The sequence below is a fragment of the Arachis stenosperma genome, chromosome 9, assembly GCF_014773155.1.
Source record: "Arachis stenosperma cultivar V10309 chromosome 9, arast.V10309.gnm1.PFL2, whole genome shotgun sequence".
Lineage (NCBI taxonomy): Eukaryota > Viridiplantae > Streptophyta > Magnoliopsida > Fabales > Fabaceae > Arachis > Arachis stenosperma.
The window spans coordinates 65,992,028-66,010,596 of NC_080385.1; the positions used below are offsets into that span (position 1 = coordinate 65,992,028).

The 18,569-nt window shown below is 39.4% G+C and overlaps 1 non-coding gene across 1 annotated transcript; it reads left to right on the forward strand.

Moving 5' to 3' along the window:
• Positions 1 to 10,927: 10,927 nt before the first annotated feature.
• On the forward strand, positions 10,928 to 11,035 carry LOC130953836 (small nucleolar RNA R71). Its single transcript, XR_009075997.1, has one exon. It is a non-coding gene; the product is annotated as a small nucleolar RNA R71 (small nucleolar RNA).
• The last annotated feature ends 7,534 nt before the right edge of the window (positions 11,036 to 18,569 follow it).

Consider the following 18,569-nt stretch of genomic DNA (forward strand, 5'->3'; position numbering starts at 1 on the left):
GATTCAATTACCCACTTGCCATGGATCTATGCCCATGATTGAGAAGGATTTGACTAACATCAATTCATGAACACTAGCATCTCTGATCCCTAATGATCCTCTCTATCATCAACTCTTATTTCTTTTGCTTCTAGTTGTTTAATTTCCCACAACCCAATTCCCTTCTATATTCTGTCAATTTACTATTCTTGTCATTTACATTTTGTTCCTTTAATTCTTGTTATTTACTCTTATGTTCTTTAAATTTCTGCACTCTTTAATTCCTTGCCATTTACCTTGGATGTCATTTAAGTTTCTTGCAATTTAAGTTTCCGTTATTTACTTTCACTATATTTCTATCCTCTAGTTCTTTAAATTCTTGCAATTATGTTCAAAAATCAAAATGCTCATGAAATCAAAATTATGTTTGCTTGACTAAATCTACCATTTAACCAAAGTTGCTTAATCTACCAATCTCCGTGGGATCGACCTCACTCTTTGTGAGTTTTATTACTTGATACGACCCGGTATACTTGCCGGTTATACGTGAAATCTTAATTTTTACGTATCAAGTTTTTGGCGCCGTTGCCGGGGATTGGAAAAGATTGACAATGATTAAGTGAATGGTAGTTTAGATTAAGCATTTTTTTGCTTTGTACAGTTCTTTTATTTTTTTTATTTTCTTTTTGACACTAAGGTGTTTGAGTTATTGCCTCACTAAGACATTCTTCTCTCTGACATGAATTTCAATTTTATTAGGTGTGGTGTTTTACAAAATTCAAATGGAGTTCAACTCATCTTGTGATCAAACAAACTTTTTGGAATATCACCCACCACCAATCTCTAATGGTGGCTGGGAATATCACCAAGAAAATACAAATTCTGAGCACTCCAATCCATGGAGATATGCTTCAGAACCACAAGATGAGCAAGAGAATCATATGGTATATTTCTCACCACCACAAAATGATTCAAGTCATTATTCTAATGGTGGCTGGGAGTATCGCCAAGAACTTGCAAATTATGAGCACTCCAATCCATGGAGATTTGCTCCAGAGCCACAAATTGATCAAGCTAATCACATGAGATGTTGTCCAGAACCACAAAATGATTTATGTCATTACCCTCATGGTGTTTGGGCATATCAACAAAAGTATGAACAATTAAGAGAAATGAATTTCCTCCCAGAGCTACAAAGTGAACCATGCTGTTATGACATTGACACAAACTATGGCTGGGAAGGAAATTTTAATTCTCCAAATGCTATTCATCAAGAGACATCATCTCTTGATTATGCTTGCAACAGATTCATGCAAGATTCCTCCCAAGGACTACAAGATTGTCCATACTATGATGATTTCAACAATTCTTCAAGTTGTGCCTGGGAGGAGCAAAACCAGAAAGCATTTGAGAGCCCATATTCTACTTATCAAGAGCCATCACCTCTTAATTATCCAACCTCACCTCCAAATTTTTCATATCAAAATTCTTCACCACTTGAGTTTGCCTCAACACAAAATTCCTTCCAAAATTCATACAATTCAATTCATCATCCACAAAATTCATTCCACCAACCACAAAACTTATTCCACAATTCACAAGATTCATTTCATACCACTCAAAACAACCTCACCACAACACATCCATATCCACAAAACTTCTCTCAACCTTCACCTCTTAAGCTAGTAGCTGAGGACCTCCTTCAAACGTCCAGAGAACTCTTGGAAAGACAAGAACAATATTGGGAGGAACGAGAGAGCCTTTTTGAGAAAATAGATGGACACTTAGAGCAAATAAAGAAACATTTAGGATTGCCAAGCATTGAGAATGAAGACCAATTTGTGAGTGAGGAAGTGGAAAAAAAAGAACAAAAGGTCCATTTGTCAAGTGAAATTGCAATGAAGGATGAGTTGGTGGAGGTATGTGAGCACAGAACTCCAAGTCCACAGAGGGTAGTTGAAGTAACAATGGAACATGAAAACTCACAACTCTCTCAAACTTCCTTGAAACAAAAAGGCTCAACAATTGAATCCATGATTGAAAGATATGAAGAGGAGATGAAAAAATCTTGGGAAGAACAACAAACCTCTTCCATGAAAGAGCTATTAAAGCAAATGTTGAGTGTAAAAGAAGAAGTGGAAGAGCAAGAACGTGAGGAAGACACTCAAGAGAAATCACACTCAAGTGAAGCAGAGAAGTACACAGAGGAAGAGCTCATTGAACCAGTATTGCATGGAACTCTTGATGAAAAGAAGACTCCAACAATCACACAACCACCAAGACTTGGATTCAAGAAAGTGAAGGCAATTAACAAAAGCACCAAGAAGAGGATTGTGACCAAGCTACCAAGGACAATATTCATGAAGAAAAAGGGGTCAACCACAAGCAATCCTCCCCCTGATCCAGCAAGCAAGCTCAATCAAGCCATTAACAAAAGAAAGCTTGCTGAGGAGAGGCCAAGACAGGGGACACTAGCTGAATTTTCTTCCCCCTTAAGGTCATTCCTATTAACAAACTGGAAGAAGAGGAAGAAAGTGAACAACATGTCAACCATAGGTATAATTTCTCTTCTCTGCTTTGTTTTTGTTCTTTGTTTTATTTAAATTCAATAAATTGGCATATGGTTACATTTTAAGTTTGGTGTTGCCTTGCAACAAATTGTTTTCAATCTTCTTGGATGATTGCATCAAATCAAAAATGAAAGTGACACACCAAGATTCTAAGTTTGGTGTGCCATTCATTTTCTATGCAATTTATTCAAGCAACACTACTTGTTTGCATAATCATAATGCCTCTGCAGTTTTAGTTTTCTCTTTTGATTTGACACTTTTGCATTCTACTTGCTTTAGTTATTTTTTTATCTTTAAATGCTTTTATTTAGTTTGCTTATTAACTGTTTTTGTTAATACATTACCAAGAGATCCGTATTCATGACAGATTTTTAGCTTGGTGATTGTATTTAACATACAACAATTTCATTTGCTTAGTTTTAATTCAAATAAATTGACATATGATTGCATTCTAAGTTTGGTGTTGCTATGCAACAAAATTTGTTTCCAATCTTTACTGGTTACTTGCATTAATTCCAAGTGAAAGTGTCACACTAAGTTTGGTGTGCCACTTATCTTTTATGCAATGTATTATGCTCACCTTCTTAAGTTTGCAATCAAAATGTCTATGTCTCCTGTGCCTTAATTGTTATCCTTAATTTTGCTTACTTGAAACACATGTGCTACTAATGTTTCATTGTGTAAGACATTCATGATCTATCTTAGCCCCATAGCCACGGTTCTAATTGTTGCTTGAGGACAAGCAATCATTCTAAGTTTGGTGTGGGAAGGGAAAGAAAAGGAGGAAAAGGACAACAATAGAGAAGATAAATTACAAGGTTGTAAAGTTCTTTTTCCTCTCATTTGTTTCCAGCACTTTAAATTGCATGATTGTCTTATTACCTTCTTTATATACATGTGTGGTATGAATAAGCATAGCTTGAATTTTGATTTGCAATATGTTGCTGTGGCATTATGACTACCAACTTGAGTTTTGTGAATTCAAAAGCAAAAAAAAGCATCATGATCATAAACAAACAAGGAATTAAAGAAGAACTTGGCATGTGCATACAAGTATTGGAAGGCTAGTATGTTTGATTGTTGCTCAATTGCATTAGATTTGATTTAATTGGAGTTTTCATCTAGGACATTTTGTGAAATCTTTTGAAATCATGAAAACCTTGAAAAAAAAAAGAGGCAAAGAAAAGAAAAAGGGAAAGAATGAGAAAGTTGAAGGCTCTGAGTACCAATGACAATTCCATTGTTAAGTACTTGTGGTGTTTATGTATCAAGTAAAATGCTTGAAAACAAAACACTTAGAAGTCAAGGCTAGGCTCAAGTGCAAAAGCACTCCCTCAAAGCTCAAGGCTCTGAGCATCAATGATTAGAGAGTCAAGAAAAGAAATAAATGTGCTTAATGAAGTCCTCTAATTAAATGCTTGTGGTGCTTATGTATCAAGTGGTAATACTTGAAAACAAAGCATTTAGAGTCGTAGTTTTGTTATCAACTCATGGGGCAAAGCACCCAAAAGAGAAGCTAATAAGAAAAATCAAAAGCTTGTTTCAAGGAAGAAATATAAGAAAAAGATTTCATAAATTGAGCTAGATAGAAGCATCAATCATTTACATTTCTTTTGTGATTGTAGCATGCTTAGAAAACTAGCTTACCATGAACATTGAGTTGCTATTCTTCTTACCTTGGATTGTCAATCTCTATTGCATGATTCTTTTCTTGCTTGAGGACAAGCAAGGTGTAAGTTTGGTGTTGTGATGCATTCGCATATTTGCTATTTTAACTAGTTAATTTAGTTAGCTTTAGTTCAATTTCGTTCATTATTACTAAAATAAACAAGCAATTTTGTGAGTTTTTCTCCATGCATCCATGAACCAAGAACTAAGTGAAATTTGGCCAAATTCATGCAAATAATTCAAGAAGCTTATAAATGCATTAGTATGAATGAATCTCTTGAAATTAGGTGCATAGAATAGCAATACATTAAGGAAGTCTCTTTGGTTTATGTTAGGTGATGAAACAAGAAAGCATTGAAGCAAGAATGAAGCAAATTGGGCAAGAAGAAGAGGAGTTGTTGGCGTTGCCAACTTGGAGAAAGGGTGAGTGTTTGAAGGCAACGCCAAGCAACTTGGAAAGCTCATTTGGACGTTGCCAACGCCACCAACAAAGGCGTGTTTGGTGACAACTCCAGCAGCAAGAAGGCTTGGGTAGGAAGGGTGTGAAGCACGTTGCCAACGCCAAGTTATGAAGGCGTGTTCCTTGGCAACGTAGCAAGCAACTTTGGCATCAAATGGGGAGCTCGAGCACGTTGTTGAGCTAGGAACCATGGGCGTGTTCCTTGGCAACGCATGCAAGCTAGGAATATGGGCACACGAGGGCGTTGCTAACTTGGAAATGAACTGGCGTGTTCTTCAATAACGCCAGGGACAAGATCTTGGGTGCCAACCACGTTGCCAACGCCAATCTTGGGCACCAACCACGTTGCCAACGCCAATCTTGGGCACCAACCACGTTGCCAACGCCAATCTTGGGCACCAACCACGTTGCCAACGCCAATCTTGGGCACCAACCACGTTGCCAACGCCAATCTTGGGTGCCAACCACGTTGCCAACGCCAGGAAGCATGGGCGTGTTCATCAACAACTCCAACAAACCTGGCAGCCTGACCTTGCCCTCTTCCATGGAGTATATCTTGAGTTGTAGACCTTCAAATGATGCACTCTCAATGGCATTGAAAAGTAGACATCCAGAGCTTTCCAACCATATATCATAGTATGGGGTTGACATTCGTTTAAAGCTTCAAAAGCGGGCTTCATTTAGAGCTTCAGAATCTGAAGGCGTTGGCAACTTGGAAATACAAAGGCGTTTTTGCCAAAAACGCCTGCGATTTTAGCAGCCTGACCATGTCCTCTTCAATGGAGCATAACTTGAGCTACAGAGATCCAAATTGAGTGATCCCAGTTGCGTTGGAAAGCTGACATTTAGACCTTTCCAACCATATATAATAGTCTAAGGTGGAGCACAAAATTGAAGCCAAATCAGAGTCATCTTTAGGCCCCAAAAACAAGAACATGAAGTTGAAATTCAAGAAAGCTAGAAGGCAGCCCATGAGGAGCACGGGCACGTTGCCAACGTGCTAGCAAGGAGGCGTGTTTGGCAACAACGCCAGCCTCATATCTCTGCCTTGGGAGGCTAGGCACGGGCAAGTTGCCAACTTGGGAGGAAATGGGCGTTTTCAGCAACAACTTGGTAGCTTGACCTTACCTTCTTTGAGGAAGCATAACTTGAGCTAGGAAGGTCCAAATGAGGTGATTCCAGTGGCATTGGAAAGTAGACATCAAGAGCTTTCCAATGATATATGATAGTCCATATTGAAGCAAAGGATAGATACTCAAATTGTGGGCTACATTTAGCATGAAAGTAGAGAAAAGCAAGTTGTTAGCAACAACTTGGGCCAACAACGCCCAAGTCTCAAAACTCACTTCCAGGAAAATACCATGCACGTTGCCAACGTGCATTAAGCCTAGAGTTGTTGCCAATAACGCCCCTCAATGGGCCAGAATGATTGCCAACTTGCTCTGCTTCCCCTATTCCTCACAAAGGCCAGCAACTTCTTCAATTGAACCAAGAATTCAACAATGAGATAGCCCACATTTCTAGCCCAAATTGAAGATCTCTGAAGAAGTTTTGGGAGTAGTATAAATAGAAGAGATTGGTGTACTTGTAGAGGACTTTTTGACACTTAGACTTTTTACACTTTTTAGCACTTTTATTTTGAGAACTCTTTTGGTACTTCCGGGAGTATACCCGAGAGCATTTTGGGGGTTCTCCTTGGAACTTCTCTTCTTCATTTTCTTAAGCTTTAAGCATTTCTTTATTCTTCTTCATCTTTCTTTTACACTTAGTTTAATTTTTGTTGATGGAAATTGTTGTTGAAATTGGAGCAATGACTCACTAAACCCCACTTTCATTAGGGGGAAGAGCTCTGCTTGTTGGAATGAATTGGTGAATTCATCTTGTCCTCCTCAATTTTAGTGGTTGATCTAAAGAGGAAACTCTTGTTCTTCAAAGATTCAACCACCATCGAGAGAGGGGTTAATCTATATGAATTATGTGGTGAATTTTAGGAATGAGCCACATAATTCAGTTTAGAGTTCATCCTTTCATAATTTCCTTAATCAATACACCTTGGTTAGTATGTGAGATGTAACTCTCCTTGGTTGAGATTATGGGAATTGTGTGGCTGGATTAGATTTGAGCTTCATTTCTTCTCATGAACAAATAGATCACGAGAGTGGCATTTGGTTATGTGGAGAGAAATTGAATCACCAAGAGATTGGGATTCAATTACCCACTTGCCATGGATCTATGCCCATGATTGAGAAGGATTTGACTAACATCAATTCATGAACACTAGCATCTCTGATCCCTAATGATCCTCTCTATCATCAACTCTTATTTCTTTTGCTTCTAGTTGTTTAATTTCCCACAACCCAATTCCCTTCTATATTCTGTCAATTTACTATTCTTGTCATTTACATTTTGTTCCTTTAATTCTTGTTATTTACTCTTATGTTCTTTAAATTTCTGCACTCTTTAATTCCTTGCCATTTACCTTGGATGTCATTTAAGTTTCTTGCAATTTAAGTTTCCGTTATTTACTTTCACTATATTTCTATCCTCTAGTTCTTTAAATTCTTGCAATTATGTTCAAAAATCAAAATGCTCATGAAATCAAAATTATGTTTGCTTGACTAAATCTACCATTTAACCAAAGTTGCTTAATCTACCAATCTCTGTGGGATCGACCTCACTCTTTGTGAGTTTTATTACTTGATACGACCCGGTATACTTGCCGGTTATACGTGAAATCTTAATTTTTACGTATCATTGCTCCCAATAGTCTTGTGGAGGAAAGTGCATCCCTTGAGGCATCTCAGGGATCTCATGATGAGAGGGGTCTCTTGTTTGCTCCATCCTTTTCTTAGTGATGGGCTTGTCCTCATCAATGAGGATGTCTCCTTCTATGTCAACTCCTACTGAATAAGAGATGTGACAAATGAGATGAGGAAAGGCTAACCTTGCCAAGGTAGAGGACTTGTCTGCCACCTTATAGAGTTCTTGGGCTATAACCTCATGAACTTCTATTTCTTCTCCAATCATGATGCTATGAATCATGATAGCCCGGTCTATAGTAACTTCGGACCGGTTGCTAGTGGGAATGATTGAGCGTTGGATAAACTCCAACCATCCTCTAGCCACGGGTTTGAGGTCATGCCTTCTCAATTGAGCCGGCTTTCCTCTTGAATCTCTCTTCCATTGGGTGCCCTCTTCACAAATGTCTGTGAGGACTTGGTCCAACCTTTGATCAAAGTTGACCCTTCTAGTGTAAGGATGTTCATCTCCTTGCATCATGGGCAAGTTGAATGCCAACCTTACATTTTCCGAACTAAAATCTAAGTATTTCCCCCGAACCATTGTAAGACAATTCTTTGGATCCGGGTTCACACTTTGATCATGGTTCTTGGTGATCCATGCATTGGCATAGAACTCTTGAACCATTAAGATTCCGACTTGTTGAATGGGGTTGGTAAGAACTTCCCAACCTCTTCTTCGGATCTCATGTCGGATCTTCGGATATTCACCCTTTTTGAGTGAAAAGGGGACCTCGGGGATCACCTTCTTCAAGGCCACAACTTCATAGAAGTGGTCTTGATGCACCCTTGAGATGAATCTCTCCATCTCCCATGACTCGGAGGTGGAAGCTTTTGCCTTCCCTTTCCTCTTTCTAGAGGTTTCTCCGGCCTTGGATGCCATAAATGGTTATGGAAAAACGAAAAGCGACGCTTTTACCACACCAAACTTAAAAGGTTTGCTCGTCCTCGAGCAAAAGAAGAAAGAATAGAGGAGAAGAAGAAGAAAATGGAGGAGATGGAGGAGGTTGTGTGGTTCGGCCAAAAGGGGGAAGAAGTAGTGTTTAGGGTGTGTGAAAATGAAGGAGTGAAGATGGGTTTACATAGGGGTGAGGGGAGGGGTAGGGTTCGGCCATTATGGGTGGGTTTGGGAGGGAAAGTGGTTTAAATTTTGAATGGTGAGGTAGGTGGGGTTTTATGAAGGATGGATGTGAGTGGTGAAGAGAAAGATGGGATTTGATAGGTGAAGGGTTTTTGGGGAAGAGGTGTTGAGGTGATTGGTGAATGGGTGAAGAAGAGAGAGGGTGGTGGGGTAGGTGGGGATTCTGTGGGGTCCACAGATCCTGAGGTGTCAAGGAAAAGTCATCCCTGCACCAAATGGCATGCAAAAATGCGTTTTGAGCCAATTCTGGCGTTAAACGCCGGGCTGGTGCCCATTTCTGGCGTTTAACGCCAGGTTCTTGCCCTTTCCTGGCGTTTAACGCCAGTCTGGTGCCCCTTTCTGGCGTTAAACGCCCAGAATGGTGCCAGACTGGGCGTTAAACGCCCACCTGCTAGTCTTACTGGCGTTTAAACGCCAGTAGGTTCTTCCTCTAGGGTGTGCTATTTTTCTTCCTGTTTTTCATTCTGTTTTTGCTTTTTCTATTGATTTTGTGACTTCTCATGATCATCAACCTACAGAAAACATAAAATAACAAAGGAAAATAGATAAAATATGACATTGGGTTGCCTCCCAACAAGCGCTTCTTTAATGTCAGTAGCTTGACAGAGGGCTCTCATGGAGCCTCACATTTTCTCAGAGCAATGTTGGAACCTCCCAACACCAAACTTAGAGTTTGAATGTGGGGGTTCAACACCAAACTTAGAGTTTGGTTGTGGCCTCCCAACACCAAACTTAGAGTTTGACTGTGGGGGCTCTGTTTGACTCTGATTTGAGAGAAGCTCTTCATGCTTCCTCTCCATGGTGACAGAGGGATATCCTTGAGCCTTAAACACAAAGAATTCTTCATTTACTTGAATGATCAGTTCACCTCCATCAACATCAATCACAGCCTTAGCTGTGGCTAGGAAGGGTCTGCCAAGGATGATGGATTCATCCATGCATTTCCCAGTCTCTAGGACTATGAAATCAGTAGGGATGTAATGGTCTTCAATCTTCACCAAAACATCCTCTACAAGTCCATAAGCTTGTTTTCTTGAATTGTCTGCCATCTCTAGTGAGATCCTTGCAGCTTGCACCTCAAAGATCCCTAGCTTCTCCATTACAGAGAGAGGCATGAGGTTTACACTTGACCCTAAGTCACACAGAGCCTTCTTGAAGGTCATGGTGCCTATGGTACAAGGTATGGAGAACTTCCCAGGGTCCTGCCTCTTTTGAGGTAATTTCTGCCTAGACAAGTCATCCAATTCTTTGGTGAGCAAAGGGGGTTCATCCTCCCAAGTCTCATTTCCAAATAACTTGTCATTTAGCTTCATGATTGCTCCAAGGTATTTAGCAACTTGCTCTTCAGTGACATACTCATCATCTTCAGAGGAGGAATACTCATCAGAGCTCATGAAAGGCAGAAGCAAGTCCAATGGAATCTCTATGGTCTCATTTTGAGCGTCAGATTCCCATGGTTCCTCATTGGGGAACTCAGTGGAGGCCAGTGGACGTCCACTAAGGTCTTCCTCAGTGGCGTTCACTGCCTCTCCTTCCTCTCCAAATTCGGCCATGTTGATGGCCTTGCACTCTCCTTTTGGATTTTCTTCTGTATTACTTGGAAGAGTACTGGGAGTTAGTTCAGTAATTTTCTTGCTCAGCTGTCCCACTTGTGCCTCCAAATTCCTAATGGAGGACCTTGTTTTAGTCATGAAACTTTGAGTGGTTTTGATTAGATCAGAGACCATGGTTGCTAAGTCAGAGTGGTTCTGCTTAGAATTCTCTGTCTGTTGCTGAGAAGATGATGGAAAAGGCTTGCCATTGCTAAACCTGTTTCTTCCACCATTATTGTTGTTGAAACCTTGTTGAGGTCTCTGTTGATCCTTCCATGAGAAATTTGGATGATTTCTCCATGAAGAATTATAGGTGTTTCCATAGGGCTCTCCCATGTAATTCACCTCTTCCATTGAAGGGTTCTCAGGATCATAGGCTTCTTCTTCAGATGAAGCCTCCTTAGTACTACCTGGTGCATTTTGCATTCCAACAGACTTTGGGAAATCAAATTGACTTGTTGAGTCAATATCTTGTTCTGAGCCAGAATGGCATTCAGAGTATCAATCTCAAGAACTCCTTTCTTCTGATTTGTCCCATTGTTCACAGGATTCCTTTCAGAAGTGTACATGAATTGGTTATTTGCAACCATTTCAATTAGTTCTTGAGCTTCTGTAGGCGTCTTCTTCAGATGAAGAGATCCTCCAGCAGAGCTATCCAAAGACATCTTGGACAGTTCAGAGAGACCATCATAGAAAATACCTATGATGCTCTATTCAGAAAGCATGTCAGAAGGACATTTTCTGATCAATTGTTTGTATCTTTCCCAAGCTTCATAGAGGGATTCTCCATCCTTCTGTCTGAAGGTTTGGACTTCCACTCTAAGCTTACTCAATTTTTGAGGTGGAAAGAACTTTGCCAAGAAGGCATTGACTAGCTTTTCCCACGAGTCCAGGCTTTCTTTAGGTTGTGAGTCTAACCATGTCCTAGCTCTGTCTCTTACAGCAAAAGGGAATAGCATAAGTCTGTAGACCTCAGGGTCAACCCCATTAGTCTTGACAGTGTCACAGATTTGCAAGAATTCAGCTAAGAACTGATGAGGATCTTCCAATGGCAGTCCATGGAACTTGCAATTCTGTTGCATTAGAGAAACTAATTGAGGCTTAAGCTCAAAGTTGTTTGCTCCAATGGCAGGGATAGAGATGCTTCTCCCATTGAAGTTGGGAGTAGGTGCAGTAAAGTCACCCAGCACCTTCCTTGCATTGTTTGCATTGTTGTTGTTTTCGGCTGCCATGTCTTCTTCTTTGAAGATTTCTGTTAGGTCCTCTACAGAGAGTTGTGCCTTAGCTTCTCTTAGCTTTCGCTTCAATGTCCTTTCAGGTTCATGGTCAACTTCAACAAGAATGCTTTTGTCCTTGTTCCTGCTCATATGAAAGAGACGAGAACAAGAAAATGTGGAATCCTCTATGTTACAGTATAGAGATTCCTTGAGGTGTCAGAGGAAAAGAAAAATAGAAGAAAGAGGTAGAAGAATTCGAACTTAGTGAGACAGAGTTCGAATTGTGCATTGAGGAGGAGTGATACTCCATAAATAGAAGGATGCGAGAAGAGGGGAAGAGATTTTTCGAAAATTAATTAAAAATATTTAAAAAAAACATTTTGAAAAACTTTAATTTGATTTTCGAAAACCAAGAGTGGGAAAGAAATCAAGTGATTTTTGAAAAAGATTTTGAAATTAGAAATCAAAAAGATATGATTAAAAACTGTTTTGAAAAAGATGTGATTAAAGAGATATGATTGAAAAGTTATGGTTTTAAAAAGATATGATTGAAAAGATATGATTTGAAAACAATTTAAAAAAAAAGATTTGATTTTTAAAAAATTAATGACTTGCCTAACAAGAAAAGATATGATTCAAACATTAAACCTCTCTCAACAGAAAAGGCAACATACTTGAAATGTTCAATCAAATCATTAATTGTTAGCAAGTATCTTTGAAAAAGGAAAGAAATTGATTTTGAAAAAGATTTGATTGAAAAGATATGATTTGAAAAAGATTTGATTTTGAAAAACTTTGAAAACTAAAAAAAATCTGAATTAAAAACAGAATCTTCCCTCTTGTGCCATCCTGGCGTTAAACGCCCAGAATGGTGCACATTCTGGCGTTTAACGCCCAATGCACTACCTTTTTGGGCGTTAAACGCCCAACCAGGCACCCTGGCTGGCGTTTAAACGCCAGTCTGTCCTTCTTCACTGGGCGTTTTGAACGCCCAGTTTTTTTTTTGTGTAATTCCTCTGCTGCATGTTCTGAATCTTCAGTTCCCTGTACTATTGACTTGAAAATAGAACCAAGATCAAATAAACAATGCATGCAAGACACCAAACTTAAAATTAGACACTAGACTCAAACAAGAAACATAAAATATTTTTGGTTTTTTATGATTTTGAAATTTTTTTTGGATTTTTCAAAAATTATATGGAAATAGAAAATAAAGGTTTCAGAATTCTTAATTTGGATTCCAGGAATCATTGCAATGCTAGTCTAAGACTCCGGTCCAGGAATTAGACATGGCTTCACAGCCAGCCAAGCCTTCAAAGAAAGCTTCGGTCCAAAACACTAGACATGGCCAATGGCCAGCCAAGCCTTAGCAGATCATTGCTCCAATAGCAAGATTGATAGAGATCAACAAGCTCTTGTGATGATCAGTTGAAACCTTGGTCCAATAAGATTAGACATGGCTTCACAGCCAGCCAGACTTCAACAGATCATCATGAAACTCTAGAACTCATTCTTAAGAATTCTGAAAAATACCTAATCTAAGCAACAAGATGAACCGTCAGTTGTCCATACACGAAACAATCCCCAGCAACGGCGCCAAAAACTTGGTGCACGAAATTGTGATCATCAATGGCGCCATCAACATGGTACGCTCATTGCAATCTCAACTCTCTATCACAACTCTGCACAACTAACCAGCAAGTGCACTGGGTCATCCAAGTAATAAACCTTACGCGAGTAAGGGTCGATCCCACGGAGATTGTTGGTATGAAGCAAGCTATGGTCACCTTGTAAATCTTAGTCAGGCAGACTCAAATGGGTATAGATGATGAATAAAACATAAAGATAAAGATAGAGATACTTATGTAAATCATTGGTGAGAGCTTCAGATAAGCGTATGAAGATGCTTTGTCCCTTCCGTCTCTCTGCTTTCCTACTGTCTTCATCCAATCCTTCTTACTCCTTTCCATGGTAAGCTTATGCAAGGGTTTCACCGTTGTCAGTGGCTACCTCCCATCCTCTCAGTGGAAATGTTCAACGCACCCTGTCACGGCACGGCTATCCATCTGTCGGTTCTCAATCAGGCCGGAATAGAATCCAGTGATTCTTTTGCGTCTGTCACTAACGCCCCGCCCTCAGGAGTTTGAAGCTCGTCACAGTCATTCAATCATTGAATCCTACTCAGAATACCATAGACAAGGTTAGACTTTCCGGATTCTCTTGAATGCCGCCATCAGTTCTTGCCTATACCACGAAGACTCTGATCTCACGGAATGGCTGGCTCGGTTGTCAGGCGAGCACTCGGTTGTCAGGCGATTAACCATGCATCGTGTATCAGGAATCCAAGAGATATTCACCCAATCTAAGGTAGAACGGAGGTGGTTGTCAGTCACACGTTCATAGGTGAGAATGATGATGAGTGTCACGGATCATCACATTCATCAAGTTGAAGAACAAGTGATATCTTGGAACAAGAACAAGCAAATTGAATAGAAGAACAATAGTAATTGCATTAATACTCGAGGTACAGCAGAGGTCCACACCTTAATCTATGGTGTGTAGAAACTCCACCGTTGAAAATACATAAGAATAAGATCTAGGCATGGCCGTGAGGCCAGCCTCCCAAAGAGGGTTCAATCATCAAAACATGATCAAAAGATTCTAAGATTGAAAGATGAAAATACAATAGTAAAAGGTCCTTTTTATAGAGAACTATTAGCTTAAGAATGAGTAAATGACATAAAAATCCACTTCCGGGCCCACTTGGTGTGTGCTTGGGCTGTGCAATGAAGCATTTTCGTGTAGAGACTCTTCTTGCAGTTAAACGCCAGCTTTTGTGCCAGTTTGGGCGTTTAACTCCCACTTTGGTGCCAGTTCCGGCGTTTAACGCTGGGAAATCTGAAGGTGACTTTGAACGCCGGTTTGGGCCATCAAATCTTGGGCAAAGTATGGACTATCATATATTGCTGGAAAGCCCAGGATGTCTACTTTCCAACGCCGTTGAGAGCGCGTCAATTAGGATTCTGTAGCTCCAGAAAATCCACTTCGAGTGCATGGAGGTCAGAATCCAACAGCATCTGCAGTTCTTTTCAGTCTCTGAATCAGATTTTTGCTCAGGTCCCTCAATTTCAGCCAGAAAATACCTGAAATCACAGAAAAACACACAAACTCATAGTAAAGTCCAGAAAAGTGAATTTTAACTAAAAACTAATAAAAATATACTAAAAACTAACTAAATCCTAGTAGAAACATACTAAAAACAATGCCAAAAAGCGTATAAATTATCCGCTCATCAGAGCTCTTACTATCCTCAAAGGGATTTTGGGCAGTGGTTTGCTCATCCTCTGTTGGTTGTTCATTCGTTGACTTTCTGTTGCCTTTAATTGAGACATTTAATGTCTTCCCACTCCTTAATTGAACAGCTTGGCATTCTTCTATTATTTGTCTGGATAACTGTTGTTTTGTTTGATTCAGTTGTTTCTCCAAACTTTGGTTAGCATCCTTGGTTTCTTGTAGCATTTCCTTAAATTCTGCTAGCTATTCTATTAGATAACATAATTGCTGATTGAATTCAATAACTTGTTCCGGAGGACTAAGTTCAGTGGATACTGCCTTATCTTCTTCTTTCATGGAAGACTCACTACTTAAGTATAGATGCTGATTTCTAGCAACTGTGTCTATGAGCTCTTGGGCTTCTTCAATTATTTTTCTCACGTGTATAGATCCACCAGCTGAGTGGTCTAGAGATATCTGGGCTTTTTCTGTAAGCCCATAGTAGAAGATGTCTAACTGCACCCACTCTGAAAACATTTCAGAGGGGTATTTCCTTAGCATCTCTCTGTACCTCTCCCAGGCATCATAAAAGGGATTCATGATCCTCTTGGTTAAAGCCTTGGATGTCCAGCCTTAGCTGTGTCATCCTTTTTGGAGGGAAATATTGATTCAGGAATTTGTCTGATAACTGTTTCCATGTTCTTATGCTGGCTTTGGGTTGGTTATTTAACCACCTCTTAACTTGGTCTTTTACAGCAAATGGAAACAGCAATAATCTGTAGACATCTTGATCCACTTCCTTATCATGTACTGTGTCAGCGATTTGTAAGAATTGTGCCAGAAACTTAGTAGGCTCTTTCTGTGGAAGACCGGAATACTAGCAGTTTTACTGCACCATGATAATAAGGTGAGGATTTAGCTTAAAAGTGTTAGCTCTTATGGGGGGTATACAGATACTACTCCCATATGAAGCAGTAGTGGGGTTAGCATATGACCCCAGAGTTCTTCTGGATTGTTCATTTCCACTTAGGTTCATGATGGAGAAAGGGAGATGACGTGGTTTGTAAAAAAATTATTCTTTTATTTATTTATGATTTTTTTTGAAAACAGAAAATAAGAGAAGATAAAATAAAATAAAATAAAATAAATGGAGGATTTTTGAAAAATGAAGAGAGAGAAAGTGGTTGGGAAGTTTTGAAAAAGATATGATTTAAAAATTTTGACCAAGTCAACATAAGGGATTCGAAATTTTTTGAGGACTTAAAGGAAAAGATATTTTTTTGATTTTTGAATTTAATGTGGAGAGAGAAAAACAACAAAGTGACACCTAAATTGAAATTTTTAGATTAAAACAATAGAAACAAACAAGAAAATTTTGAATGTCAAGATGAATAACAAGAACACTTTTTGAAAATTTTTAAGAAAATAAGAACACAAAGGACACCAAACTTAAAAATTTTTATACTTGGATCACTAATAATTCGAAAATGTATAAGATAATAAGCAACAAAAGACACCAAACTTAGAATTTTTAGAAAACCAAACACAACTTTTTTTTTTCGAAAGTTAAAAGGAAAAACACAAAGAGGACACCAAACTTTGAACATGAAACTAAACTCAAACAAAAGACTCAAATTTAGTGACTCTAAACCAACAAAAATAAATTATTCCTAATCTAAGCAACAAGATGAACTGTCAATTGTCCAAACTCGAACAATTCCCCCGCAATGGCGCCAAAAACTTGGTACACAACTCCGTGTAACTAACCAGCAAGTGCACTGGGTCGTCCAAGTAATACCTTACATGAGTAAGGGTCGATCCCACGGAGATTGCCGGCTTAAAGCAAGCTATGGTTATCTTGTAACTCTTTGTCAGGAGATTAATGATAAAGATGATTTTGTTTATGAAGAATAAATAACATGAATTGAAAAGTACTTGTGATTCAGTAATGGAGAACATGTTGAGGTTTTTGAGATGCTTTGTCTTCTGAATCTAGGCTTTCCTACTGTTGTCTTCTTCATGCATGCAAGGTTCTTTCCATGGCAAGCTGTATGTTGGTGGATCACCATTGTCAATAGCTACCATCCATCCTCTCAGTGAAAATGGTCCAACTACAGATTCTGTAGGGCTAATGATCTGTTGGTTCTCACTCGTGCTGGAATAGGGCTAAACATTTGTGAGTGAAAATGGTCCAACTACATTTGTGAGTTTGAAGCTCGTCACAGTCACCCCTTCCCAAATCCTACTCGGAATACCACAGACAAGGTTTAGACTTTTCGGATCTCAAGAGTGCTGTCAATTGATTCTAGCTTATACCATGAAGACTTTGGTTTCACAGATTTGAACGCTCTGTTGTCAGGAGAGCCAGTTAAACTCGTGAACTAGGAACCCAAGAGATACACACTCAATCTAAGGTAGAATGAAAGTGGTTGTCAGTCACGCATTCATAAGTTGAGAATGATGGTGAGTGTCACGGATTATCACATTCATCATGTTGAAGTGCGAATGAATATCTTAGAAAAGAAACAAGCGTGATTGAATAGAAAACAGAAATAATTGCTTTAATCCATCGAAACACAGCAGAGCTCCTCACCCCCAACCATGGGGTTTAGAGACTCATACCGTAGAAGATACAAATTCAGATGTAAAATGTCATGAGGTACGAAATGAATCTCTAAAAGTAGTTTTTATACTAAACTAGTAACCTAGGTTTACAGAAAATGGGTAAACTAAGATAGATAGTGCAGTAATCCATTTTCGGGGCCCACTTGGTGTGTGTTTGGGTTGAGCATTGAAGCTTTCACGTGTAGAGGCTATTCCTGGCGTTAAACGCCAGCTTTGGTGCCAGTTTTGGTGTTTAACTCCAACTTTTATGCCAGTTCTGGCGTCTAACGCCAGAAAAGGGTAAAAAGTTGGCGTTAAAACGCCAGTTTGCGCTATCAAATCTAGGAAAAAGTATGGACTATTATAAATTGCAAGAAAGCCCAAGATGTCTAATTTCCAACGCAATTAAGAGAGTGCCAATTGGGCTTCTATAGCTCCAAAAAATTCATTTCGCGTGCAGGAGGGTCAGAATCCAACAGCATCTGCAGTCCTTTTTCAGCTTCTGAATCAGATTTTTGCTCAGGTCCCTCAATTTCAGCCAGAAAATACCTGAAATCATAGAAAAACACACAAACTCATAGTAAAGTCCAAAAATATGATTTTTGCATAAAAACTAATAAAAATATACTAAAAAGTAACTAAAGCATACTAAAAACTACAAGAAAATACCACCAAAAAGCGTATAAAATATCCGCTCATCACCGCCGCCAAAGGTCCAATGTGGTTGAGCCTCATCCTTGAAGCTTGGCCGTGACCGTCAAGTTGTCTTTGCCATGCACATTGTCAAGACCGTCGCCATTGCTGGAGAAGCCATCACTGCCGCAGCTAGAGACGCCATCACCACCACTGCATGTGAGAGACGGAAGCATGTGAAGCTTGTATCTTGGAAAGGAGGGCTGTCTCCACCACTACCACAGCCACCCCTGAACTGTTGCCACTGTTGTTGTGGACGGAGGCCACTGAGAATGATGCTATGGTCACCGAAAAACACTGTTGAAACTAGCTGAGTTAACACTACTGCTATGGTAAGGGTGTTCTTACTTCTGGTTTCCATTTCTTCAATTTTTGGGAATATTGTTGTCACTTCTTTCTTACTGCAGTTGCCTCTGAGGTTTTTTGTCATCACCAAAACTCTATGTCACCATTTTACTTTCTGGAAATCGTCACCAAAGTGGCTGCCATTTTATTCCCCTATTTTCCCCTAATTACAATAAGTGCATTTTGTTCCGAAACCCTCATCGTTAGTGTTCGATTATAGTTTGTTAAA